The sequence below is a fragment of the Embiotoca jacksoni genome, unplaced genomic scaffold (assembly GCF_022577435.1).
Source record: "Embiotoca jacksoni isolate LCO1_2020_lvr unplaced genomic scaffold, fEmbJac1.0.p SCAF_21, whole genome shotgun sequence".
Lineage (NCBI taxonomy): Eukaryota > Metazoa > Chordata > Actinopteri > Embiotocidae > Embiotoca > Embiotoca jacksoni.
This window is the reverse complement of record NW_027185352.1, coordinates 1358093-1385592: the sequence shown is the minus strand read 5'-3', so window position 1 is coordinate 1385592 and position 27500 is coordinate 1358093. Positions and strand designations below refer to the sequence as shown.

At 42.9% G+C, this 27500-nt stretch overlaps 1 protein-coding gene across 1 annotated transcript in view; it reads left to right on the top strand.

Moving 5' to 3' along the window:
- LOC138202410 (pleckstrin homology domain-containing family A member 5-like) overlaps positions 1-27500 on the top strand; it is a 249450-nt gene that overhangs the window by 50749 nt on the left and 171201 nt on the right.

Here is a 27500-nt window from a genome sequence, read left to right as displayed (position 1 = left end):
TAATCTTCTTGGTGTCATCGGTGTAAAACCACCAACTGGTTGGTCCAAAGCCACTGGTGCTTCTCTTATTTGAACTTCCATGTTATTGAGTTTAGTGGTAGTGCTGCTATGGTGAGACAAAATATTACACACACTTACACTTTATCTTTCCCCCGGTGCAAAGCAGCACCACATCCAGCCAAGTGTCTTTGTTAGGTTGAGACAGACTGAGTTTCCGATTTTCCATTCAGCTCCCACATTGTTTTAAATAGCAAATGTATTTGTGACCATCTGAACACAGTTTATGGTCCTAAAACCTAAAACCATCTCAAGACAGATGAAAACACAAACACCCAGTTTGAAGTCAATGCTGCAGTATTGTACTGTTTTTGTCAGAGCACATAATTAAGATGGTAATATGTGTCTGTGAAAAGATTACAGTGTGAAAGATGATTTATGTGAACATCAATCTGATCCATCTGCATGAGCAGATCTGTTTTATCTGCAGAGAAGAGATCTTTCCACAACCTCAAGGATCTGCTGTTATAATAGTGACCTGTAAAGCTGGCAAAAGTGGATTTGAACGCACCATAAATAAACTTACACCATGTACTTTACACCTACAGACTCTATATGAAATAGTTCGTAGCTTCAGGTCTGTAAAATGGTTCTGATCCAGAAGTGTCTTCAGACCTGAAGCTGCAATACCAGCGAGTGCCACTAGAGGTCGACTCCAAAAAGCCTCCGGCTCCATAGACTCCCATTCAACTTCTCTCATCAAATCCAAAGTGAATAAAATGTGTCCATCAGTTATCTCGGTGTTGTTAGCTAAAGTCACTCCTTCTTATTAGTTTTCTGGAGGTCCATCTGAAAATAATCCCTCATTCATTAGAAAAGAAGATTCAAGAAGACCTGTTTTTGGGGGCGTGTCTGTTTGATTGACAGGCCTGTGGTGCAGTCAGGTTACAGCTATCGGTGGGCGGGACGTAGTATCGTCAGGTTTCCAATCAGATCAGTCAGATCCACCCGCTGGCTCCTCCCCCAGCTCGTCCAAATATGGTCACTTCCTGCTCCAAACCGCTCCGAACTAACAAGATGGTGACGGACAGAATCTGAACTGGAGGATTCATAACGTTCACAAACCAACGATGACATCACTGATGGTTGATGACATCACTGATGGATGATGTTTGTTTTACACTGTGTGCTTACATCATTAACATACAAATTTAGTTTGAGTAAATGAACATCGAGCTGTTGTCTCCTTAACGAAGCCTCTGGATTCTTGGGTCTCGTTTATCGATGTCATCTCACAGGAAGTGTTGTGACATTTCAACATATCAGATTTTTCATCACAATCTCATTCAAATATATTTTAAAATGTCAATGATACACAGTCTTGTTAATTTGTTCTCATAAAATAAACAATTTAACCTCCTTTGACACTTTCAGCTCTGATGGTATGAGAAGAGTAGAGGAGAGAATGAGGAGTCATTAGAGAGGAGAGGGGATGAAATGAGACGTTTTAGAGGAGGATGAAAGTAGAAAGACATTGAGAGAATGAGAGGATCTTCAATCTGTGAGTGAAGGAGTAAAGGAAGAGGAGAGCTCTTCTCTTCAGAGAGGAAAGAAGACGAGAGGAGAGTCACTCCAACAGGAGAAGATCTGGAAGGTGACAGGAAATATGTTGTGAGGTGATGATGCAGTCCACAGAGGAGAGGACACTTTGTAGAAGTTTTGGAGAGGAGGCTTCATGAGAGAACCAGGAGAGGACTGTTCAGGATGAAGAGCCTCTGAGGGTCCTGGCGGTGTCTCCCTCTGAAGCATGATCAGTCTCTGAGCCTTCGTCTACTCAGTCGTCGTGTCCAGGAGTCGGTCTGTAAGGAGTCTGTTAGGAGTCTGTTAGGAGTCTTTAAGGAGTCTGTTAGAAGTCTGTTAGAAGTCTGTAAGGAGTCTGTTAGGAGTCTGTTAGAAGTCTGTAAGGAGTCTGTTAGAAGTCTGTAAGGAGTCTGTTAGGAGTCTGTTAGAAGTCTGTAAGGAGTCTGTTAGAAGTCTGTTAGGAGTCTTTAAGGAGTCTGTAAGGAGTCTGTTAGAAGTCTGTTAGGAGTCTTTAAGGAGTCTGTAAGGAGTCTGTAAGGAGTCTGTTAGGAGTCTGTTAGGAGTCTTTAAGGAGTCTGTTAGAAGTCTGTTAGAAGTCTGTTAGGAGTCTGTTAGGAGTCTGTAAGGAGTCTGTTAGGAGTCTGTTAGAAGTCTGTTAGGAGTCTGTTAGGAGTCTGTAAGGAGTCTGTTAGGAGTCTGTTAGGAGTCTGTTAGAAGTCTGTTAGGAGTCTGTTAGGAGTCTGTTAGGAGTCTGTAAGGAGTCTGTTAGGAGTCTGTTAGGAGTCTGTTAGAAGTCTGTTAGGAGTCTGTAAGGAGTCTGTTAGGAGTCTGTTAGGAGTCTGTTAGGAGTCTGTAAGGAGTCTGTTAGGAGTCTGTAAGGAGTCTGTTAGGAGTCTGTTAGGAGTCTGTTAGAAGTCTGTTAGGAGTCTGTAAGGAGTCTGTTAGGAGTCTGTTAGAAGTCTGTAAGGAGTCTGTTAGAAGTCTGTTAGGAGTCTGTTAGAAGTCTGTTAGAAGTCTGTAAGGAGTCTGTTAGGAGTCTGTTAGAAGTCTGTAAGGAGTCTGTTAGAAGTCTGTTAGGAGTCTTTAAGGAGTCTGTAAGGAGTCTGTTAGAAGTCTGTTAGGAGTCTTTAAGGAGTCTGTAAGGAGTCTGTAAGGAGTCTGTTAGGAGTCTGTTAGGAGTCTTTAAGGAGTCTGTTAGAAGTCTGTTAGAAGTCTGTTAGGAGTCTGTTAGGAGTCTGTAAGGAGTCTGTTAGGAGTCTGTTAGAAGTCTGTTAGGAGTCTGTTAGGAGTCTGTAAGGAGTCTGTTAGGAGTCTGTTAGGAGTCTGTTAGAAGTCTGTTAGGAGTCTGTTAGGAGTCTGTTAGGAGTCTGTAAGGAGTCTGTTAGGAGTCTGTTAGGAGTCTGTTAGAAGTCTGTTAGGAGTCTGTAAGGAGTCTGTTAGGAGTCTGTTAGGAGTCTGTTAGGAGTCTGTAAGGAGTCTGTTAGGAGTCTGTAAGGAGTCTGTTAGGAGTCTGTTAGGAGTCTGTAAGGAGTCTGTTAGGAGTCTGTTAGGAGTCTGTTAGAAGTCTGTTAGGAGTCTGTAAGGAGTCTGTTAGGAGTCTGTTAGGAGTCTGTTAGAAGTCTGTTAGGAGTCTGTTAGGAGTCTGTTAGAAGTCTGTTAGGAGTCTGTTAGAAGTCTGTTAGGAGTCTGTAAGGAGTCTGTCTGTAAGGAGTCTGTCTGTAAGGAGTATGTCTGTAAGGAGTATGTCTGTAAGGAGTCTGTCTGTCAGGAGTATGTCTGTAAGGAGTCTGTCTGTCAGGAGTATGTCTGTCAGGAGTATGTCTGTAAGGAGTCTGTCTGTAAGGAGTCTGTAAGGAGTCTGTTAGGAGTCTGTTAGGAGTCTTTAAGGAGTCTGTAAGGAGTCTGTTAGGAGTCTGTTAGGAGTCTGTAAGGAGTCTGTAAGGAGTCTGTTAGGAGTCTGTAAGGAGTCTGTTAGAAGTCTGTTAGGAGTCTGTTAGGAGTCTGTAAGGAGTCTGTTAGGAGTCTGTTAGAAGTCTGTTAGAAGTCTGTTAGAAGTCTGTAAGGAGTCTGTTAGGAGTCTGTTAGGAGTCTGTAAGGAGTCTGTTAGGAGTCTGTTAGGAGTCTGTTAGGAGTCTGTTAGAAGTCTGTTCGGAGTCTGTAAGGAGTCTGTTAGGAGTCTGTTAGGAGTCTGTAAGGAGTCTGTTAGGAGTCTGTTAGAAGTCTGTTAGGAGTCTGTTAGGAGTCTGTTAGAAGTCTGTTAGGAGTCTGTCAGAAGTCTGTTAGGAGTCTGTAAGGAGTCTGTCTGTAAGGAGTATGTCTGTAAGGAGTCTGTAAGGAGTCTGTCTGTAAGGAGTCTGTAAGGAGTCTGTCTGTAAGGAGTCTGTCTGTAAGGAGTCTGTCTGTCAGGAGTATGTCTGTAAGGAGTCTGTCTGTAAGGAGTCTGTCTGTCAGGAGTCTGTCTGTAAGGAGTCTGTCTGTAAGGAGTCTGTAAGGAGTCTGTTAGGAGTCTGTTAGGAGTCTGTTAGGAGTCTGTTAGAAGTCTGTTAGGAGTCTGTTAGAAGTCTGTTAGGAGTCTGTAAGGAGTCTGTCTGTAAGGAGTATGTCTGTAAGGAGTCTGTAAGGAGTCTGTCTGTAAGGAGTCTGTAAGGAGTCTGTCTGTAAGGAGTCTGTCTGTAAGGAGTCTGTCTGTCAGGAGTATGTCTGTAAGGAGTCTGTCTGTAAGGAGTCTGTCTGTCAGGAGTCTGTCTGTAAGGAGTCTGTCTGTAAGGAGTCTGTAAGGAGTCTGTTAGGAGTCTGTTAGGAGTCTTTAAGGAGTCTGTAAGGAGTCTGTCTGTAAGGAGTCTGTCTGTAAGGAGTCTGTCTGTCAGGAGTATGTCTGTAAGGAGTCTGTCTGTAAGGAGTCTGTCTGTCAGGAGTATGTCTGTAAGGAGTCTGTCTGTAAGGAGTCTGTAAGGAGTCTGTTAGGAGTCTGTTAGGAGTCTTTAAGGAGTCTGTAAGGAGTCTGTTAGGAGTCTGTAAGGAGTCTGTAAGGAGTCTGTTAGGAGTCTGTTAGGAGTCTGTAAGGAGTCTGTTAGGAGTCTGTAAGGAGTCTGTAAGGAGTCTGTTAGGAGTCTGTTAGGAGTCTGTTAGGAGTCTGTAAGGAGTCTTTAAGGAGTCTGTAAGGAGTCTGTTAGGAGTCTGTTAGGAGTCTTTAAGGAGTCTGTTAGGAGTCTGTTAGAAGTCTGTTAGGAGTCTGTTAGGAGTCTGTTAGAAGTCTGTTAGGAGTCTGTTAGGAGTCTGTAAGGAGTCTGTTAGAAGTCTGTTAGGAGTCTGTTAGGAGTCTGTTAGGAGTCTGTAAGGAGTCTGTTAGGAGTCTGTTAGAAGTCTGTTAGAAGTCTGTTAGGAGTCTGTAAGGAGTCTGTTAGGAGTCTGTCTGTAAGGAGTCTGTCTGTAAGGAGTATGTCTGTAAGGAGTCTGTCTGTAAGGAGTATGTCTGTAAGGAGTCTGTCTGTAAGGAGTCTGTCTGTAAGGAGTATGTCTGTAAGGAGTGTCTGTAAGGAGTATGTCTGTAAGGAGTCTGTCTGTAAGGAGTCTGTCTGTCAGGAGTATGTCTGTAAGGAGTCTGTCTGTAAGGAGTCTGTTAGGAGTCTGTAAGGAGTCTGTTAGGAGTCTGTTAGGAGTCTTTAAGGAGTCTGTAAGGAGTCTGTTAGGAGTCTGTAAGGAGTCTGTTAGGAGTCTGTTAGGAGTCTGTTAGGAGTCTGTAAGGAGTCTGTTAGAAGTCTGTTAGGAGTCTGTTAGGAGTCTGTTAGGAGTCTGTAAGGAGTCTGTTAGGAGTCTGTTAGAAGTCTGTTAGAAGTCTGTTAGGAGTCTGTTAGAAGTCTGTAAGGAGTCTGTTAGGAGTCTGTAAGGAGTCTGTTAGGAGTCTGTCTGTAAGGAGTATGTCTGTAAGGAGTATGTCTGTAAGGAGTCTGTCTGTCAGGAGTATGTCTGTAAGGAGTCTGTCTGTAAGGAGTCTGTAAGGAGTCTGTCTGTAAGGAGTCTGTCTGTAAGGAGTCTGTCTGTCAGGAGTCTGTCTGTAAGGAGTCTGTCTGTAAGGAGTCCGTAAGGAGTATGTCTGTTAGGAGTCGGTCTGTTAGGAGTCGGTCTGTTAGGAGTCTGTCTGTAAGGAGTCTGTCTGTAAGGAGTCTGTCTGTCAGGAGTCTGTCTGTAAGGAGTCTGTCTGTAAGGAGTCTGTAAGGAGTCTGTTAGGAGTCTGTTAGGAGTCTTTAAGGAGTCTGTAAGGAGTCTGTTAGGAGTCTGTAAGGAGTCTGTAAGGAGTCTGTTAGGAGTCTGTTAGGAGTCTGTAAGGAGTCTGTTAGGAGTCTGTTAGGAGTCTGTAAGGAGTCTGTTAGGAGTCTGTTAGGAGTCTGTTAGGAGTCTGTTAGGAGTCTGTTAGAAGTCTGTTAGGAGTCTGTTAGGAGTCTGTTAGGAGTCTGTAAGGAGTCTGTTAGGAGTCTGTTAGAAGTCTGTTAGAAGTCTGTTAGGAGTCTGTTAGAAGTCTGTCAGGAGTCTGTTAGGAGTCTGTAAGGAGTCTGTTAGGAGTCTGTCTGTAAGGAGTCTGTCTGTAAGGAGTATGTCTGTAAGGAGTATGTCTGTAAGGAGTCTGTCTGTCAGGAGTATGTCTGTAAGGAGTCTGTCTGTAAGGAGTCTGTAAGGAGTCTGTCTGTAAGGAGTCTGTCTGTAAGGAGTCTGTCTGTCAGGAGTATGTCTGTAAGGAGTCTGTCTGTAAGGAGTCTGTCTGTCAGGAGTATGTCTGTAAGGAGTCTGTCTGTAAGGAGTCTGTAAGGAGTCTGTTAGGAGTCTGTTAGGAGTCTTTAAGGAGTCTGTAAGGAGTCTGTTAGGAGTCTGTAAGGAGTCTGTAAGGAGTCTGTTAGGAGTCTGTTAGGAGTCTGTAAGGAGTCTGTTAGGAGTCTGTTAGGAGTCTGTTAGGAGTCTGTTAGGAGTCTGTTAGGAGTCTGTTAGGAGTCTGTTAGGAGTCTGTAAGGAGTCTGTTAGAAGTCTGTTAGGAGTCTGTTAGGAGTCTGTTAGGAGTCTGTAAGGAGTCTGTTAGGAGTCTGTTAGAAGTCTGTTAGAAGTCTGTTAGGAGTCTGTTAGAAGTCTGTAAGGAGTCTGTTAGGAGTCTGTAAGGAGTCTGTTAGGAGTCTGTCTGTAAGGAGTCTGTCTGTAAGGAGTATGTCTGTAAGGAGTCTGTCTGTCAGGAGTATGTCTGTAAGGAGTCTGTCTGTAAGGAGTCTGTAAGGAGTCTGTCTGTAAGGAGTCTGTCTGTAAGGAGTCTGTCTGTCAGGAGTCTGTCTGTAAGGAGTCTGTCTGTAAGGAGTCCGTAAGGAGTATGTCTGTTAGGAGTCGGTCTGTTAGGAGTCGGTCTGTTAGGAGTCTGTCTGTAAGGAGTCTGTCTGTAAGGAGTCTGTCTGTCAGGAGTCTGTCTGTAAGGAGTCTGTCTGTAAGGAGTCTGTAAGGAGTCTGTTAGGAGTCTGTTAGGAGTCTTTAAGGAGTCTGTAAGGAGTCTGTCTGTAAGGAGTCTGTCTGTAAGGAGTCTGTCTGTCAGGAGTATGTCTGTAAGGAGTCTGTCTGTAAGGAGTCTGTCTGTCAGGAGTATGTCTGTAAGGAGTCTGTCTGTAAGGAGTCTGTAAGGAGTCTGTTAGGAGTCTGTTAGGAGTCTTTAAGGAGTCTGTAAGGAGTCTGTTAGGAGTCTGTAAGGAGTCTGTAAGGAGTCTGTTAGGAGTCTGTTAGGAGTCTGTAAGGAGTCTGTTAGGAGTCTGTTAGGAGTCTGTAAGGAGTCTGTTAGGAGTCTGTAAGGAGTCTGTTAGGAGTCTGTAAGGAGTCTGTAAGGAGTCTGTTAGGAGTCTGTTAGGAGTCTGTTAGGAGTCTGTAAGGAGTCTTTAAGGAGTCTGTAAGGAGTCTGTTAGGAGTCTGTTAGGAGTCTGTTAGGAGTCTTTAAGGAGTCTGTTAGGAGTCTGTTAGAAGTCTGTTAGGAGTCTGTTAGGAGTCTGTTAGAAGTCTGTTAGGAGTCTGTTAGGAGTCTGTAAGGAGTCTGTTAGAAGTCTGTTAGGAGTCTGTTAGGAGTCTGTTAGGAGTCTGTAAGGAGTCTGTTAGGAGTCTGTTAGAAGTCTGTTAGAAGTCTGTTAGGAGTCTGTAAGGAGTCTGTTAGGAGTCTGTCTGTAAGGAGTCTGTCTGTAAGGAGTATGTCTGTAAGGAGTCTGTCTGTAAGGAGTATGTCTGTAAGGAGTCTGTCTGTAAGGAGTCTGTCTGTAAGGAGTATGTCTGTAAGGAGTGTCTGTAAGGAGTATGTCTGTAAGGAGTATGTCTGTCAGGAGTATGTCTGTAAGGAGTCTGTCTGTAAGGAGTCTGTCTGTCAGGAGTATGTCTGTAAGGAGTCTGTCTGTAAGGAGTCTGTTAGGAGTCTGTAAGGAGTCTGTTAGGAGTCTGTTAGGAGTCTTTAAGGAGTCTGTAAGGAGTCTGTTAGGAGTCTGTTAGGAGTCTTTTAGGAGTCTGTAAGGAGTCTGTTAGAAGTCTGTTAGGAGTCTGTTAGGAGTCTGTTAGGAGTCTGTAAGGAGTCTGTTAGAAGTCTGTTAGAAGTCTGTTAGGAGTCTGTTAGAAGTCTGTTAGAAGTCTGTTAGGAGTCTGTAAGGAGTCTGTTAGGAGTCTGTCTGTAAGGAGTATGTCTGTAAGGAGTCTGTCTGTAAGGAGTATGTCTGTAAGGAGTCTGTCTGTCAGGAGTATGTCTGTAAGGAGTCTGTCTGTAAGGAGTCTGTAAGGAGTCTGTAAGGAGTCTGTCTGTAAGGAGTCTGTCTGTAAGGAGTATGTCTGTAAGGAGTCTGTCTGTAAGGAGTCTGTCTGTAAGGAGTCTGTCTGTCAGGAGTCTGTCTGTAAGGAGTCTGTCTGTAAGGAGTCCGTAAGGAGTATGTCTGTTAGGAGTCGGTCTGTTAGGAGTCGGTCTGTTAGGAGTCTGTCTGTAAGGAGTCTGTCTGTAAGGAGTATGTCTGTAAGGAGTCTGTCTGTAAGGAGTCTGTCTGTAAGGAGTCTGTCTGTAAGGAGTATGTCTGTAAGGAGTCTGTCTGTAAGGAGTCTGTCTGTAAGGAGTCTGTCTGTCAGGAGTATGTCTGTAAGGAGTCTGTCTGTAAGGAGTATGTCTGTAAGGAGTCTGTCTGTAAGGAGTCTGTCTGTAAGGAGTCTGTCTGTCAGGAGTCTGTCTGTAAGGAGTCTGTCTGTAAGGAGTCTGTCTGTAAGGAGTCCGTAAGGAGTCTGTCTGTTAGGAGTCTGTCTGTTAGGAGTCTGTCTGTCAGGAGTCTGTCTGTAAGGAGTCTGTCTGTAAGGAGTCCGTAAGGAGTCTGTCTGTTAGGAGTCTGTCTGTTAGGAGTCGGTCTGTTAGGAGTCGGTCTGTTAGGAGTCGGTCTGTTAGGAGTCGGTCTGTTAGGAGTCGGTCTGTTAGGAGTTTTTACTTCGCTGTGTGTTCTTGTTTGACTGTTTACAGGATATAAAGACGGTCTTGGCTCAGTCGGACCTCTTCGCTGCCTTGCATCCTCTCTGAAGTGCAGGAACTGTGTGCATCACACCTTTGAGATTTACAGCGAGAACACTGAAGACTGTTTCTGCTCTTGAAGTGTTCGTCATGCAGCACCGTTAGCTTCCATTCATTCCAGTGTGTGTAGGCAGGAAGTGATTTTACTGCAGCGCTGCTGCTACAGATAAAAAGTCAAATGTAATTCAGTTCTTGTTTCAGCTGGTCTGTAGAATGAATGCCTGCATGTGTCGGAACAGAAGGAGCATGCCACATGTTATCAAAGACAAAGTAGGGAGGGAATAATCCAAACGGCAACTGTGGCCAAATGAATTTTGTCTTTCTTATTGAGCGAGAGATGATACTGGAGGTCTGGAGGTAAACAGTGATGCTGAGCCCAGTAAAGTTTGAATCGTATTGTCCTGTCTCACATCATACCAGCTCCGTGTTTGATACTGTTCACTGTGTTCAACATGTCGGCTCAACATGAGCTAACAGATCCTTCTTCTGTCTTTTCTTTCCATGTTCATCCACTGAACGCCCGCATCACACCTCGTCACCAGGTAAGACACCCGCTGACACAAGCTGGCTGTTGGTTTCAAGGCTGATGTGTGTGTGTGTGTGTGTGTGTGTGTGTGTGTGTGTGTGTGTGTGTGTGTGTGTGTGTGTGTGTGTGTGTATGTGTGTGTGTGTGTGTGTGTGTGTGTGTGTGTGTATGTGTGTGTGTGTGTGTGTGTGTGTGTGTGTGCGCGCTGTGGAAGTCTGCTGTCTTGTCTATAACTGCAGTGTTTTTTTTACGTGGGCATCTGGTGTGCAAAAAGTGCTGAGTTTGATTGAAGTTTGTTTATTTCTCTGTGCAGAAGAAACAAAGGTCATCTGTAACATTCCTCTTTGTTGTGCTGCTGTCATGCAGCTTTAGAGGTGTGAATGTTGACTATCAGACATTCTGCTGCATGTTTGTCAGTGAACTACATTCTCTCATGTGGCGTAGGGTCAGACATGATCGTTTTTTTCATCACTAATCAAATATTAATTGTTCTCAATCTGCAGCCACTATAGTGACATTATTCTGGGTTAGAAATTGTGGTCCAATACTTTGATGCAGAGTGAGACATCCCAATAAGGGTTGGATGAATTGTCCTGAATACAAACCTTCTCCACGTGTCCAACTTTTCAGTCCTTTCTACTTCTCTGAAGTTGCCAGTGTTGGTTGTGAGTGAACTCAACAACCACAAAATACAGCGTCCTTCACCATTATTTTCTGTGCAGACGTTCTTGGTTCCTGGAGGATGAATGCTTCAACCTGTGTGACCCTTTTGCTTTTAGTTTACATATTTCATTCAGCATTCGATGTATTCTAATGAGGTTTTGTACACACATTCATGTTGTTCACAGGCAAAGCGTGAAATATACACGCCCTTCCACTATAGCAAAATGTGAGATAGCCACATTTTGGCCTCTCTATGCGTGAAAGTTACACATTTTCCAGCATTGGACGAAAATGGAACCTGCTGCATGTTTTGAGCCATGTGATTTACAGGAAAATTAAACTTTTATCAAAAATACATGGTTGGAATTGGGGAAAAAAAAAAAAACTTAAAAAAGCCTCCTGGATTCGAGCCCCATCATCCCACATGGCCATCTGTGACTAATGTTTACGTCTGCAAAACGTGTAACTTTCTAGCCTCGACAGCCCAAAGCGTGGCTATCTCACGTTTTGCTGTGATACAAGGTTGTCACTGGATTAATTATAACATCTTTGGTGATCTGTTGATTTTTTTTTTTATATCATGCACCATCATCACGTTAATGATGTACAAATGTGTGTCTACACTTTCAGGCTCGTCCACATTCAGTCAGTCCAGTTTTCTGCGCTGGTGCTCTAACAGCTCGTACTCACAATACAGAGACCCGTGGCGTATTTATCTGCTTCCAGGGCACCTTCTGCTGTTTTTGCATGTAACTACAGTGATTGTGTTTTAGGCTCTGAACGCCTTCAGAACATGGATGACTTAACAGCTCATTACTATGCAAGACTCTACGCTGTGAATACATCCTGTGAGCTAGTACTAACATCCTTCTCAAGGTACACCGTGTGTGTAGACCGACACCACACTAAACTAAGATAGTTATGATTATCCTGACAGATTTGGGGTAAAAACTAAATATTTTCAGTATTTCAAACCCCCTCCTCCCCTCTCCTGATTGGTCGGTGTGACTCGTGGTTCCCTGTGGAGAACCGACAAGGACGAGAACAAAGACAAGGACGAGCTTAATCTGTTTTCAATACTGACATCAGTTTATTGGGAAAGATGTTTTATTCCAGGCTGGTGCTGCTGCTGTGTGTGTGTGTGTGTGTGTGTGTGTGTGTGTGTGTGGTGTGTGTGTGTGTGTGTGTGTGTGTGTGTGTGTGTGTGTGTGTGTGTGTGTGTGTGCTTAGTTTGAGAATGAATGCCCAAATATGGTTTGAGCAGCTTTTGTTTCGGAGTGAAATATTGCCTCTCTGATTCCATCAGCTGCACAGCAAGGTCATTCATTCCCTGTGTGTGTGTGTGTGTGTGTGTGTGTGTGTGTGTGTGTGTGTGTGTGTGTGTGTGTGTGTGCGTGCGTGCGCGTGTGTGTGCGCCTGTTTTGTACAGCTGACCTTGTTTAACTGACTGGTTAATTGTCCTCTGGAGCCTCTGGTTGTTTCTTGTACACGGTCAGGTGACACTGTCACTTTGGACTTGTGTTTTCAGCAGAATTTAAAACACTTCCAGGTATCACTAGTGATTTTCACACAACAGGGCTCCTTTTATATATATATATAGATATATATATATCTATATCTATGTATATTTTATCATCAGGGTAAGTATGCTCAGATTTAGTTTTACCTGATTTAAAGTGTAGTCAGTGATTGTTAGAGCCATGCTGGGACTTTGTGTTATGACCCTAAACTGTGTCTCCTCACCTCGGCCTGAATGTAGGCTTGTGGTTCTTCCAGGGTCAGTTTGGGACCTCTTTTCATTTCCCTGCATGTGCTTTCTGTGTGCGGTATTATTCACCACAATGACATCTCATTCCAGTTTTATGCAGATGACACACAGCGGTACTTTACTCCAAAGTCCAGTGACTCTGGGTGACGTTGAGGTATTGACTGTACAGCCTCTGTCAACAGCTGGGGACAAACTACTGTAGTTTTCTTCACATACATAAGACAGTGTTGCCCATCAACATGTTTCTGAAAAAGTTCTGCCTGAATATAAATCTTCCAATTGACTTCTAGTTAAGAATCTTGATTTATAATAGAAACTCTCATGCCAACTTGAAATTTAACCACCAAACCACTGAAGTGGGTAACTGTCATTTTTTACATAAATACAGACATCATGAAGAGTGAATCTGTGTGTGATCCAACTTATTTGGAGATGAAGCAGAAAGTAAAAGAACATGAAATATTTCCAATTCAAAGTAATTTCTGTCTGATAAGATGATCACTGTGATTATAGAAACATACAGACATAACAGACGACATGTTGGAGAGTAGTAACGTAATTAAAGCTTGAAAATCTTCGTAACATAACACACACCAGGAGGATGATTGTTGTCTTTTGCGTCGTCATGTTTTGTGTTGAAGAACATTTAGTGCTCATAATCGGTTAACGTCACATCCGAGATGAGGCTTCAGCTGTCGTCAGCTGGGATTCAGTCGGATGGTGCAGTACTCACAATAAAATGATGAATCTTTCTGGTCATAACACCGAACATCCTGCAGGTCGGGCTGTTTTCATGGAGTCATAATTCACCAGCTGTTTGATCAACAGTGTTTCTCTCTCAGTCTGACTTCTGTTTTATTTGAATGCAGCAGATCAGAGCAGCACATTGTTATTGATTGTTTTGAAATAGTGAGTCTGAATGATGAGCCTCCGACTCACCGCCGGGTTGGTGGTTGGATTAAGACTAGCAGGACAGCTTCGTACCTACAGCAGCTGTATATGTTGATGTCAGGTGTTTCCAGAAACAACTCTCAAAGTGAAATATTTCTTTCATTCATGTGAAAACCGCTGAATTATCTGCTGCTTGTGGGGAGGTGATGCTATTCTCCACAGCTAACATTAGCACGATGTCACGCTCACTGTGTGAGGTAAGAATGAAATGGTACTTCAGTGTTATTATGGAAGCCATAACCCAGAATGACCCCTCCTGCCTGGCTGGTGGAGCTCCCACCGTGTTGTCGTGCAGCATGTTGTTAGCTTTGTTCAGACTGGGATATTATTTCCTGACAGGCTCATAATGCCACCGATGGTCCAGCTGTGAGGGATCAAATGTGAAAATGCTGTGTTGTTTACATGCTTTTCATAAACGATGAAGGCCCGTTTTCCTCCTCTGCCTCGCCACAGAGAGTCCGCGGTGCTGCTCGGTCTCTGTGGCGCTGCTGCATCCAGAGAGCGGAGAACAGGCCGTCACAGGGCGGCCATGATGGAGCCGCTAATTAACTGGTCTTTGTTTCGCTCTCCCTCCCTCCCTCTGCCTCCCTCCCTCTGCCTCCCACAGGGAGAAGTGGAGCACGACTATATTTAGGGCTGTTTGTAAGACTAGAGGAGTCACCTGATGGATGCTAGCCGCGGGAACTGACTACCACACACATACACACACACACACACACACACACACACACACACACACACAGACACACACACACACACACAGACACACACACACACACACACACACACACACACACACACACACAGACACACACACACACACACACACACAGACACACACACACACACACACACACACACACACACACACACACACACAGACACACACACACACACACACACACACACAGACACACACACACACACACACACACACAGACACACACACACACACACACACAGACACACACACACACACACACAGACACACACACACACACACACACACACAGACACACACACACACAGACACACACACACACACACACACACACACAGACACACACACACACACACACACACACACACAGACACACACACACATACAGACACACACACACACACAGACACACAGACACACACACACACACACACACACACACACACACACAGACACACACACACACACACACAGACACAGACACACACACACACACACACACACACACACACACACAGACACACACACAGACACACACACACACAGACACACACACACACACACACACACACACACACACACAGACACACACACACACACACACAGACACACACACAGGCTAACAAATGGAATGAACGCTGGAATAGACTGCAGTGGGAGAGGAGAGACATCTGGCCAGATAAATGTATTCGTGTAATTATTGGTTGATAGATGACGCTAAGTTTTTCTCTCTGCTTTGTTCCATTTTTGTTAACTGTACCTTCCACACACGTTCACTGTCTACCAGGCTGCACTCAGCTTTGGGAAATAAAACGGTGCCTTTCAAGACAGAGTGAGCTAATACAGCGCTAAATTAATCTGGAAAAACTAAATTTATCTGGCAGAAGATTTGTCACCACGAGCCGGGGATAACAGCGAGAACGGGTCTTCAGTGAATCAGCAGTCATAACGCACGCTGTCTTTTGGGATTTGAATTTAGTGAAACATAAAAACATCTTCTGTTGTGGGGAAATGTGACGTGCAGGTGCTGAGGGAGACACCGTCTGACACTTCCTGTCAGAAAGTGAGTTATGACTCAAAAGGGACAGCTGAGTCTTAAAAATATATTGTTGCTTGCAAAAGTCCTTGGGTGACACCAATAACATTCATACTGCAAACATGCTGGATATGGAGTGATTTATGGCTGAGATATTTGCAGCAGGATGCAGTGAGCTGGTGTTTCAGCAAAACCGAAATCCCCAACACACGTCCAGAAAATTCTTCTGAACTGAAGAAATATTGTGAGCACAATCAGGAGCTCTTTTGTGGACCTCACATTACATCATCTCTACTGCCACTCTCAGGCTGGATGTATCATGGCAAACTTTGTCATAATCTAAAAGGGACATTGGCATGAAATTAGAGCATTTTCATCGCCTTTTGATTTCAGTAACATGACCTTTCTTCTCGTGCTATCTTTTGAACAAACAAAATTTAAGGCTTTATTTCCTGTAAAGCTAAGTTTTCACCCTACTCGTCTTTTTTTTTTTTTTTTTCCCCGTTTTCTATGTTTAAACGTTAAGAACTTTGTTTCTAATAAGGTCATCGAGTACGGTTTGTAGACAATCCAGAACCCCAGCATTTCTGAATTGTTTTTGTTGCATGTTTTACATCTGTCACTATATGATAACAGATAAACTTCATTTTCTAGAAATGGATTAATCCCTGTGTCCTGGAAACAATTTTGAAAATGCAAATTACTCATATTATTATTATTATTATTATTATTATTATAATATTAAAGGTATTTTACATCAATAATAACTTTTATTTGCATTCCGTCTTACATAGAAGAAATGCAGCTCTTGCTTTACAGTAAGAAAATGACATGCAGTGTTGCACATATAAAGGAACATTTAAAAATATAGAAAATAAATAAAATGCATAAAATTGAACACAGTTTTAAAATATTAAATAAATCAAGAAACATTCTCAGCTACGTTCTATATATAAAAAAAAAAACACCTAGTATATAGTAAAATACTGGAAATCTGCTGAGTGCTGTTTGGAAATGTGAGAACTGTAATTACTCTGCAGTAAGACGTGTTTGATGCACAGTGAGATTTTCTCTTGAGCCTCGTGAAGCTGCAACTCAGTAAATAAAGTCAAGGCCTTCCTTCTGTGTTCTCCTTATGGAGTCTGCTTCAAAACTATTTTGGTCGATCGAATCTCTGACATTCGTCTGACTAATAGCTGCTCTGAGGACTGATGGAGGTCGGATTGAAAGATGCACACGTACACATGATCTCACATTAGGAGTTCATTCTTTGTAGACTCTCAGTCCTGATTCAGACAATCTTCTTTCACAGACACAGACTGTTTCTAAAAGAGTTCGTAGCTTCAGGTCTGTAAAATGGTTCCGATCCAGAAGTGTCTTCTGCTGCAATACCAGCGAGTGCCACTAGAGGTCGGCTCCAAAAAGACAGATGACTAAATTAAAAGCAACAAAACAAATACTGTTGATTGACACATGTTGGGTGCTTCTGGTGAGCTGTGGTGAGTTCCTGTGTCTGCTGTGGAGTCCAGATGTCTGTCGGACGCAGCGCGAAGGAGCAGCAGCATGTTCGTGGTCCTGATGTCTCAGCTCATCAGTGTGTTGATATAAATGTTCCAGTGTTTGTTATGAGCAGCCTTGAACAGAAAGAGGTTCCCCGGAGCTCCTGTGTGCTGCAGAATGTGAACTATGTGTAAACCCAACCTACAGGAAAAGAATGGAGATGCTCTCTCTGTGCGGTGATCCTCCGTCTCTCAGCTCTGAGCAGGATTTATTAAGAAATAAAAGGAGGCCATTATCATGTCAGCGAGCCGGCCTGAATGGAAATGACTGTGCTGTTATCTTGTTAGGAAATGGATTGCTTGTCATAATAGTCTAGACACTGAGGGTTTAAGGTCAGACCGCAGGGTGGAGGGATGTGAACTGTTTAATAATCCTCGAGGTATGTGGCCTGCTCCAACCTGCTCGACGCTGCCCTCACTGGTGCCCTCACTGGTGCCCTCACTGGTGCCCTCACTGGTGCCCTCACTGATGCCCTCACTGATGCCCTCACTGGTGCCCTCACTGGTGCCCTCACTGATGCCCTCACTGGTGCCCTCACTGATGCCCTCACTGATGCCCTCACTGGTGCCCTCACTGATGCCCTCACTGGTGCCCTCACTGGTGCCCTCACTGATGCCCTCACTGATGCCCTCACTGGTGCCCTCACTGGTGCCCTCACTGATGCCCTCACTGATGCCCTCACTGGTGCCCTCACTGATGCCCTCACTGGTGCCCTCACTGGTGCCCTCACTGATGCCCTCACTGATGCCCTCACTGGTGCCCTCACTGGTGCCCTCACTGATGCCCTCACTGGTGCCCTCACTGATGCCCTCACTGATGCCCTCACTGGTGCCCTCACTGGTGCCCTCACTGATGCCCTCAGTGGTGCCCTCACTGGTGCCCTCACTGGTGCTTCATTTTCAAAGGCTCCCATTAGTCACCATAACCACGACCAGAAAGAAAAATCATTATTAATGCAAGTTAAATCCTCATACAGTGCTGCAACTAAAGACAAGATATAAAGTCCTCTCTGAACGTTGGTCTGGTAGATGTTGGAGTTTTGAAACACCTTGTAAACCTGTTACTAAATAAAGAATGATAACCTGTTAGTAGCAGCTTCCACTTTAAGGCTGATTGGACCTCACAAGTCATCTCACCAGGACTGCCTGGTCTTCCAGATTTACATTTTCTAGCTTCACGCAATGAAAAGAAATGTGCCCAGCGTCCATACTAATTGACTGTAAAAGGGACAAACTACATATTGAGATCACTGCTCATGATCACAATTCAACAGCAGCTGAAACTACAGCTGTCATAATGACATGAACATCTGTTTGAAACCATTTCAAGGGTTAGAGGCGTCATGAAGGAAAGATTTATGTCTGTTGTATTAAAGTTTTGATTGGTTGGACCTGATAAACTGGTAGCTGTGAACATGTCCTTTACATTTTGGGTTTCGTCTTGTGACTGCTGACTGTTTGCTCTGGTGGAGTTTATCTGTCAGAACTTTTGCTGAGTCGTCTGATTCTGATCCTGAAATGTCCCTTCTGTCCTCACAGTTTTAGGACATTAGCAGTGTTTCATCTACAGTCCTCCATATGCCAAAATACACAAAGAAGCATATGCAAGAATTTAGTACAATGACTCAATGTAAATATAGAAGTTTTATTAAGTTCAAGTTAATTCACCTTCAAATATCTTGTTTTGTATGTTCAGACTTTATAAACACAACTTTTCTGATTTGATGTCTTTTGACTCCAAATGATGAGTTGATGAGTTTTCTGCTGAGACAAAACTAGCATGTTACAATATTACCCAGCATGCACTCTGTGATACGAGTTGGAAGAAAACAAATATGAAGTGTTAAATGAAGCCCTGGCTGTTTCTTTTTGTAGTAAATAATATAATGTGAACCATGTCGAGGTTCATCAGTCCTGAACATGTTGACTGTGGACTGACAGACGTCCAACGTCCATCCACCAGCAGCAGCTGCTTTATGTGACAGGCAGTGACAGCTGTGATGAAAGTGAGTTCAGATTGACTCCTCTGCTTCTCGGTTGAATAGCGCAGAGTCTTCCTCACAGAGAGATGCAGCACACATCCCATGAAACAGCACGACTTGATCTTTCCAGAAACATCAGCGCTTCGTCTGCGTGACGAAGCGTTGTGGAGATAATCAGAGTTTAAGCTGTATTCTTGTTACACTCTGCATGAAAAGCTGCATCCATATTTGTCCAAATTGCTGAGTCATCCAGTGTCCCACAAACATGGTTCACATATGTCCAGATTATAGACAATCTCCTCTGCACAACTATTAAAAGATATCTCTACTGACAATATTTTCTGGTGGGATACATGTAAAAAAACATCATTTCATTTCATTTTCTTTTCCTTGGTATAAAGGCGAATATAAAAAAAAAAAATCGAAAGTATTATCAAATGAAAGGATGAAAGATCTGGATATCCTAGACTGTCCTGAAAAAAAACCAAGATATAACATGAAGGATTAAAAGTGAAGGTACAGAAACTACCCCAAAAAAAACAAATCAAATGTTTACACAACAGACCATTTTTAATTTAAAAAAAAAAAAATAGATTTGCAAGTTTAAACAACTACCTTGATAGTTTCATAATTGATAGTTGATAGATTAATGTGATAGATGTTGTCTGTATCTCACTGACGACTTCCTGGACTGACCTGGATCTTCCTTTGAGAGAACAAACAGCCGTCTCAACTCCCTGTGTGTTTATGCAGTCCATTAAAGCCGACAGTCTCTGTAGACTCACAGCCTTACATGGAGAGAGAGAGACAGCCGGGCAGACAGGTAGACATTTGACCTCTGGCTGCTGCTGCTGCTGCTGCTGGTGGTGGTGGTGGTGGTGCTGCTGGTGCTGCTGGTGGTGGTGGTGCTGCTGCTGCTGGTGGTGGTGGTGCTGCTGCTGGTGCTGCTGGTGGTGGTGGTGCTGCTGCTGCTGGTGGTGGTGGTGCTGCTGCTGGTGCTGCTGGTGGTGGTGGTGCTGCTGCTGCTGGTGGTGGTGGTGCTGCTGCTGGTGCTGCTGGTGGTGGTGGTGCTGCTGCTGCTGGTGGTGGTGGTGCTGCTGCTGGTGCTGCTGGTGGTGGTGGTGCTGCTGCTGCTGGTGGTGGTGGTGCTGCTGCTGGTGCTGCTGGTGGTGGTGGTGCTGCTGCTGCTGGTGGTGGTGGTGGTGCTGCTGGTGGTGGTGGTGCTGCTGGTGCTGCTGGTGGTGGTGGTGCTGCTGCTGCTGGTGGTGGTGGTGCTGCTGCTGGTGGTGGTGGTGCTGCTGCTGCTGGTGGTGGTGGTGGTGCTGCTGGTGGTGGTGGTGCTGCTGGTGCTGCTGGTGGTGGTGGTGCTGCTGGTGCTGCTGCTGCTGCTGCTGCTGCTGTTGCTGGTGGTGGTGGTGCTGCTGGTGGTGGTGGTGCTGCTGCTGCTGGTGGTGGTGGTGCTGCTGCTGGTGCTGCTGGTGGTGGTGGTGCTGCTGCTGCTGGTGGTGGTGGTGGTGCTGCTGGTGCTGCTGGTGGTGGTGGTGCTGCTGGTGCTGCTGCTGCTGCTGCTGCTGCTGCTGCTGTTGCTGGTGGTGGTGGTGCTGCTGGTGCTGCTGCTGCTGCTGCTGCTGCTGCTGTTGCTGGTGGTGGTGGTGCTGCTGGTGCTGCTGCTGCTGCTGCTGCTGTTGCTGGTGGTGGTGGTGCTGCTGCTGCTGCTGCTGCTGCTGCTGTTGCTGTTGCTGGTTGTGGTGGTGCTGCTGGTGGTGGTGGTGCTGCAGCAGCGGGAAAACCTCTTAACTGTGTGAAACTGACAGAGAAGGAGGATTAATGCTGCGCCAGCCTTCCCTTGATCACCGAAGATCAAATATAGCAAACCAGAGACGGAGGAACATCAAAACAAAAGAACATGAAGGGAGGATTGAGGTCTTAGTGTTGCTGTTAGCATGTAAATACAGAGTCAGAGCGACTGAGGCAGTTTGATCAAAGCATCAATCAACCTGTGAGCCTTTAACATTTGCTGCTGAATCTGTAGTGAGGAAATCCTCAGCTGAACAGGAAGCTCAGTTTGTTTTCTCCCAAACAGGACGGATGCCTGAATGGAGATTAATGGTGCAACACTTTTCCAGAGCAAGATGTTACTACAAAAAGTGGACAAAGTGTCAGTAAATCTGTCCCAAGGAGGATTTCTAACAGATAAAGGTGACAACAGAATTTTATTGACCAGACTCAGAGGTTCAATCCTTTTTTAGTTTTTTTACTCCAGAGATTTTCCTTTAGTGAATAACTTAACAGTTTTATCTGCAATTCATAAAACGTGCTCAGATGGGGCCACAGACTGGATATAAAACTACAGACTGGATATAAAACTACAGACTGGATATAAAACTACAGACTGGATATAAAACTACAGACTGGATATAAACCTACAGACTGGATATAAAACTACAGACTGGATATAAAACTACAGACTGGATATAAACCTACAGACTGGATATAAAACTACAGACTGGATATAAAACACAGACTGGATATAAAACTACAGACTGGATATAAAACTACAGACTGGATATAAAACTACAGACTGGATATAAAACACAGACTGGATATAAACCTACAGACTGGATATAAAACTACAGACTGGATATACAACACAAACCGGATATAAAACTACAGACTGGATATACAACTACAGACTGGATATAAAACACAGACTGGATATAAAACTACAGACTGGATATAAAACTACAGACTGGATATAAAACACAGACTGGATATAAAACTACAGACTGGATATAAAACTACAGAGTGGATATAAAACTACAGACTGGATATAAACCTACAGACTGGATATAAAACACAGACTGGATATAAAACTACAGACTGGATATAAAACTACAGACTGGATATAAAACTACAGACTGGATATAAAACTACAGACTGGATATAAACCTACAGACTGGATATAAAATTACAGACTGGATATAAAACACAGACTGGATATAAAACTACAGACTGGATATAAAACTACAGACTGGATATAAAACTACAGACTGGATATAAAACACAGACTGGATATAAACCTACAGACTGGATATAAAACTACAGACTGGATATACAACACAAACCGGATATAAAACTACAGACTGGATATACAACTACAGACTGGATATAAAACACAGACTGGATATAAAACACAGACTGGATATAAAACTACAGACTGGATATAAAACTACAGAGTGGATATAAAACTACAGACTGGATATAAACCTACAGACTGGATATAAAACACAGACTGGATATAAAACTACAGACTGGATATAAAACTACAGACTGGATATAAAACACAGACTGGATATAAAACACAGACTGGATATAAAACTACAGACTGGATATACAACTACAAACTGGATATAAACCTACAGACTGGATATAAAACACAGACTGGATATAAACCTACAGACTGGATGTAAAACACAGACTGGATATAAAACACAGACTGGATATAAACCTACAGTCTGGATATAAAACACAGACTGGATATAAAACACAGACTGGATATAAAACACAGACTGGATATAAACCTACAGTCTGGATATAAAACACAGACTGGATATAAAACACAGACTGGATATAAAACACAGACTGGATATAAAACTACAGACTTGATATAAAACACAGACTGGATATAAAACACAGACTGGATATAAACCTACAGACTGGATATAAAACTACAGACTTGATATAAAACAGACTGGATATAAAACACAGACTGGATATAAAACTACAGACTGAATATACAACTACAAACTGGATATAAACCTACAGACTGGATATAAAACTACAGACTGGATATAAAACACAGACTGGATATAAAACTACAGACTGGATATAAAACAGACTGGATGTAAACCTACAGACTGGATATACAACACAAACCGGATATAAAACTACAGACTGGATATAAAACTACAGACTGGATATAAAACTACAGACTGGATATACAACTACAGACTAGATATAAAACTACAGACTGGATATACAACACAAACCGGATATAAAACTACAGACTGGATATACAACTACAGACTGGATATAAAACTACAGACTGGATATAAAACTATAGACTGGATATAAAACTACAGACTGGATATAAAACACAGACTGGATATAAAACTACAGACTGGATATAAAGCACAGACTGGATATAAAACTACAGACTGGATATAAAACACAGACTGGATATAAACCTACAGACTGGATATAAAACACAGACTGGATATAAAACTACAGACTGGATATAAAACAGACTGGATATACAACTACAAACTGGATATAAACCTACAGACTGGATATAAAACACAGACTGGATATAAACCTACAGACTGGATATAAAACACAGACTGGATATAAACATACAGACTGGATATAAAACTACAGACTGGATATAAAACTACAGACTTGATATAAAACACAGACTGGATATAAAACAGACTGGATATAAAACTACAGACTGGATATAAAACCATAGACTGGATATAAAACTACGGACTGGATATAAAACTACAGACTTGATATAAAACATAGACTGGATATAAAACACAGACTGGATATAAAACACAGACTGGATATAAAACACAGACTGGATATAAAACTACAGACTGGATATAAAACACAGACTGGATATAAAACCACAGACTGGATATAAAACACAGACTGGATATAAAACTACAGACTGGATATAAAACACAGACTGGATATAAAACTACAGACTGGATATAAAACACAGACTAGATATAAAACTACAGACTGGATATAAAACTACAGACTGGATATAAAACCACAGACTGGATATAAAACTACAGACTGGATATAAAACTACAGACTGGATACAAAACAGACTGGATATAAAACACAGACTGGATATAAAACTACAGACTGGATATAAAACTACAGACTGGATATAAAACAGACTGGATATAAACTACAGACTGGATATAAAATTACAGACTGGATATAAAACACAGATTGGATATAAAACTACAGACTGGATATAAAAGTGTTTGTAGCTTCAGGTCTGTAAAATGGTTCTGATCCAGAAGTGTCTTCAGCTGCAATACCAGCGAGTGCCACTAGAGGTCGGCTCCAAAAAGCCTCCGGCTCCATAGACTCCCATTCAACTTCTCTCATCAAATCCAAAGTGAATAAAATGTGTCCATCAGTTATCTCGGTGTTGTTAGCTAAAGTCACTCCTTCTTATTAGTTTTCTGGAGGTCCATCTGAAAATAATCCCTCATTCATTAGAAAAGAAGATTCAAGAAGACCTGTTTTTGGGGGCGTGTCTGTTTGATTGACAGGCCTGTGGTGCAGTCAGGTTACATCTATCGGTGGGCGGGATGTAGTATCGTCAGGTTTCTGATCAGATCGGTCAGATCCACCGCTGGCTCCTCCCCCAGATGTTCACAAACCAACGACTTCTAATATTTGTGTGAATAATTATCCCAAGTAATATAACCTAGTGTACCGTCAATCGTTTGTTTGTGAGATGCACCCACTGTGTTTTGTGTTTCAGTCACTGATTTATTTCAAAACTCTAAAATCTAAAAATAAAGTCCAAACTCGCTTCCCCAGACCGTTGTCTTTTTTGTTGTTGTTTGATTCTCTTCTCCATCAAAAACTGATGGTCATTACTCTACAGGACACAGAGGCTCTGACCAGGCTCTCCTCTGAGGCCTCGGGCCCCCAGACCTGTGCCCAGTGGGCCTTTTCAGTAGCACTTAATAAAAAATGAGGAAGTATTCTCTGACATTTAAAAAAAAACAAAGATAATCAATAAGTATACAAATGACTGCAGAAGAACAGGGCAGTCAGAATGAGTCATAAACAATAATGAATAAACATCCATTCAGTGTAACATGTTGATGCTTGTTTTCACCAAGAGATCTCTGACATGAAGATGTCTTTCATCAGTTCTCTCTGTAAAACAGCCGCATGTAAAACAGCCACTAATAATGTCCTCTGTGACAACTTTGTTCCCACAGTGCAGGTTGTCTTCAGTTAAAAAGCTTCCAACAGCCAATCAGGTGTCAGCGCCGTGAGATTTGAAAGGTGGAACTTTAAACAGGCCGTCACCTTTCTGTGTTCGTCAGCTGATGTTTGATTCCTGATCATTAAAGAGCCGAACAGCTAAACAAGCCTGCAGCCGGAGTGTGTGTGTGTGTGTGTGTGTGTGTATGTGTGTGTGTGTGTGTGTGTGTGTGTGTGTGTGTGTGTGTGTGTGTGTGTGTGTGTGTGTGTGTGTGTGTGTGTGTCTGTCTGAGCATTCTGTGAAATGTAGAACAGGAAACACCACCTTCTGGACTTTTTGCATTTACATTGTTTGTTCTGAAGCAAATTAAAGGTTTCATGAATACATAAAAATATCCAGGTTAACAAACACACTCATAATTTATTCTACCAGTCCGTACTTTAACACTAATTTCCTGGATGTTTACTGGATAAAGGATGTTGTGTTTAAATACTAATCAAATGAATTAAATGTCTTTTTTTGAATGGTATTTTCTGGTAATGCTGTTGCTCTGGTGGATGTTTTTCTGTATGACCATGAACACAGTTTATTCTGACTCTAACTTTCTTTCTGCTGCTGTAATACAAGAGCAGCAAATGTGGATCAATCACATTCTGAGAATATTCCAGATCCATTTATTTATCCTGACTGTTTGTTTGTTGAAAAACTTCTGTGTCCACGTGATTTAGGAAATTACTGCAACTTTTTTCTAAAGTGAAACACATTTTTGTAAATTTAGTTTTCAATCAATGCTGGAGCAGGGAGTCAGACAGGGTGGAGAGGATCCTGAACAGAGTACTAACACACTGTTATCTGTGTTTATTTGATGGGCTTTTTTCACAATAAAGACACAGAATAATGCTAACCTTAGCCTTTCATTTAGTGAGTAAAATAATATTACTACTACAGATAATGTTGGTTTGACCTGTGAGAAAATGACCCAAGTGCAAATATACCAGGATTCTTCTGCAGGGATATGAAGGGTAAAATGATTCATAGACATGGATTATATCCATTTTAGTGGCAGTTTTTCATTAATTAAGTAATTGTCAGGGTGAATTGTTGTATTTAGAGATTCCATTTGGTCCGTGGTGGCGCCCCCTGTCTGCTGCACGTCTTCATTTCCCTGTGTGTGTTTTTAATTGTCACAGAGGGCAGTGAAGTGCCTCCCTTCGTTATGAAACATCAGCGGCTGTAATGAGTGTGTCCGGAGAACCCTGCATCACCTCTAATAGGAGCTGCAGCAGCTTTAGGATGCACTCAGCGTTTGACTTTGCAGAATCTTTTTCCTTTTTTTAATCCCCCGTTTCTCTCGTGTCATCCCACTTCCATCCTCTCTTCACATCATCCCACATTTTCCATCTTGAGCTGGATTTAAGGATGCAGATGGCGCAGCGGCTCTTTCTGCCTCAGTATCTGAAGTGATGTTGTCTTTGCTCTCCTGAGCATCGTGCAGCGCTGTAAGCAGATGACGCACGGCCGGGTTCAACGGCGACGCCGCCAGCTGCCGCGTCGCGGTGAAACTCGCTGCAGCGACAGAGTGTTGGAGATCTGAAAGGCGGTCGGGGCTTAAGAACAAATTCTCCTGCGAGCGCACAGAACTGCACAAAACATGCAAGTTCAAAAGGGCAGCAGCTGATTTAATCCAGTCAGGAGACAGAAAAGACTCCAGACACACACACACACCTGCATCAGCACATATCCATAGAACTGTATACACAGACTGATTTTAAAAGTAAAGTGCACCCTTTCTGCTGACTGAGCTCATGGTGGAGTTTCTGTCTGTCTCTGAGAAGTCTTCTTCCACCTGCTCCACGAGTCTGATGCTCATAAACTACATTAAGAAACTGTGCACACATATCCTCACAAACAGGTGGGTCGGGCCGTGTACTTATAGAAGTAGATCTCTTCCTGTTGTATCTTTCCATTAACAGATATCCAACCCTATTTCTGAAAAAGTTTGGACACTGTGTGAAACGTAAATAAAAACAGGATGCGATGATTTGCAAATCACATAAACCCATATTTTAATTAAAAATAGACCAAAGACAACATATCAAGAGGTGAAACGGAGAAATTTGTATTGTTCTATGAAAAGTATTTGCTTTAAAACATAAAGAGTTACGAGCCATGCAAACGTTTAGGAAAAAAAAAAATTGAATACCTTGTATTGACAAATTTAAATTTCCATCTAACATCATACCTCACTAAACTGAACACCACTCTGATGTCACACCAGGAGTTAGAAGACCAAGCTTTCAAAAGAAAAAGTCAAACATGTCCCACAACAAACAGCTGTTTTCAGAGGATGATGTCATCGTGTCTGTAGTCGAGGCCTGAGCTCTGTAAACTTCACATCGCTGTCGTCACAGTTTCTCTCCCGCGTGGCAGCAGATTTCTAAAGGCTCCGGACGGCCTCCGTCTCTGCAGTCACAGTCTGTTTCCATGGTTTACCGCCCTGTAACAGCTTCCGATTGGACAGGAGGGAGGCGACATGGCTGCCGGTGAGAGTCAACACCAGATAAATAAGTACAACTGTCCGCCGGTTCAGGGTGCCTTGATTTCCCCTCATCTGCTCCAGAGTCCGCTGCGTCTCCAAGAAACAGATGTTGGTTCCATCGGATATGTTGAACCGTTTCCAAACGACAGACGAAGATTGTTTTTTTATTTATTTAACTCTTCCACAGTGAAAACTACAACTTCTGCACTGCTTGGTCTGTTTGTACTAACACGGATACAAACACGTCACTACCGTACCAAACTGCTGTACATCATCAGGATGGCTGTTTCTAATCCAGGGGAAGAATTACAGCTGCATATCATGGATAATATTTAAGCAATATTACACGAGCTGCTCAGTGATGCTTACAGACCGCGTCACTGTCGTGCCAATAATCACATTAAAATACCCTCCAGTGTAATATAGCGATTAAACAACAAGTTACCATCTAATTAAAACGTTATCTAAATGTGCTCATATTGTGGAGCAATTCACTCTCAAAATATAAAACTATTTCTTTAATGATTTAATGCATGGGGTATGACTAACAACTGGAAAACAGCTAGCCGCTATGATTGTAAGTGCGTGACTATCCGTGGTGTTACGGTACGGGTG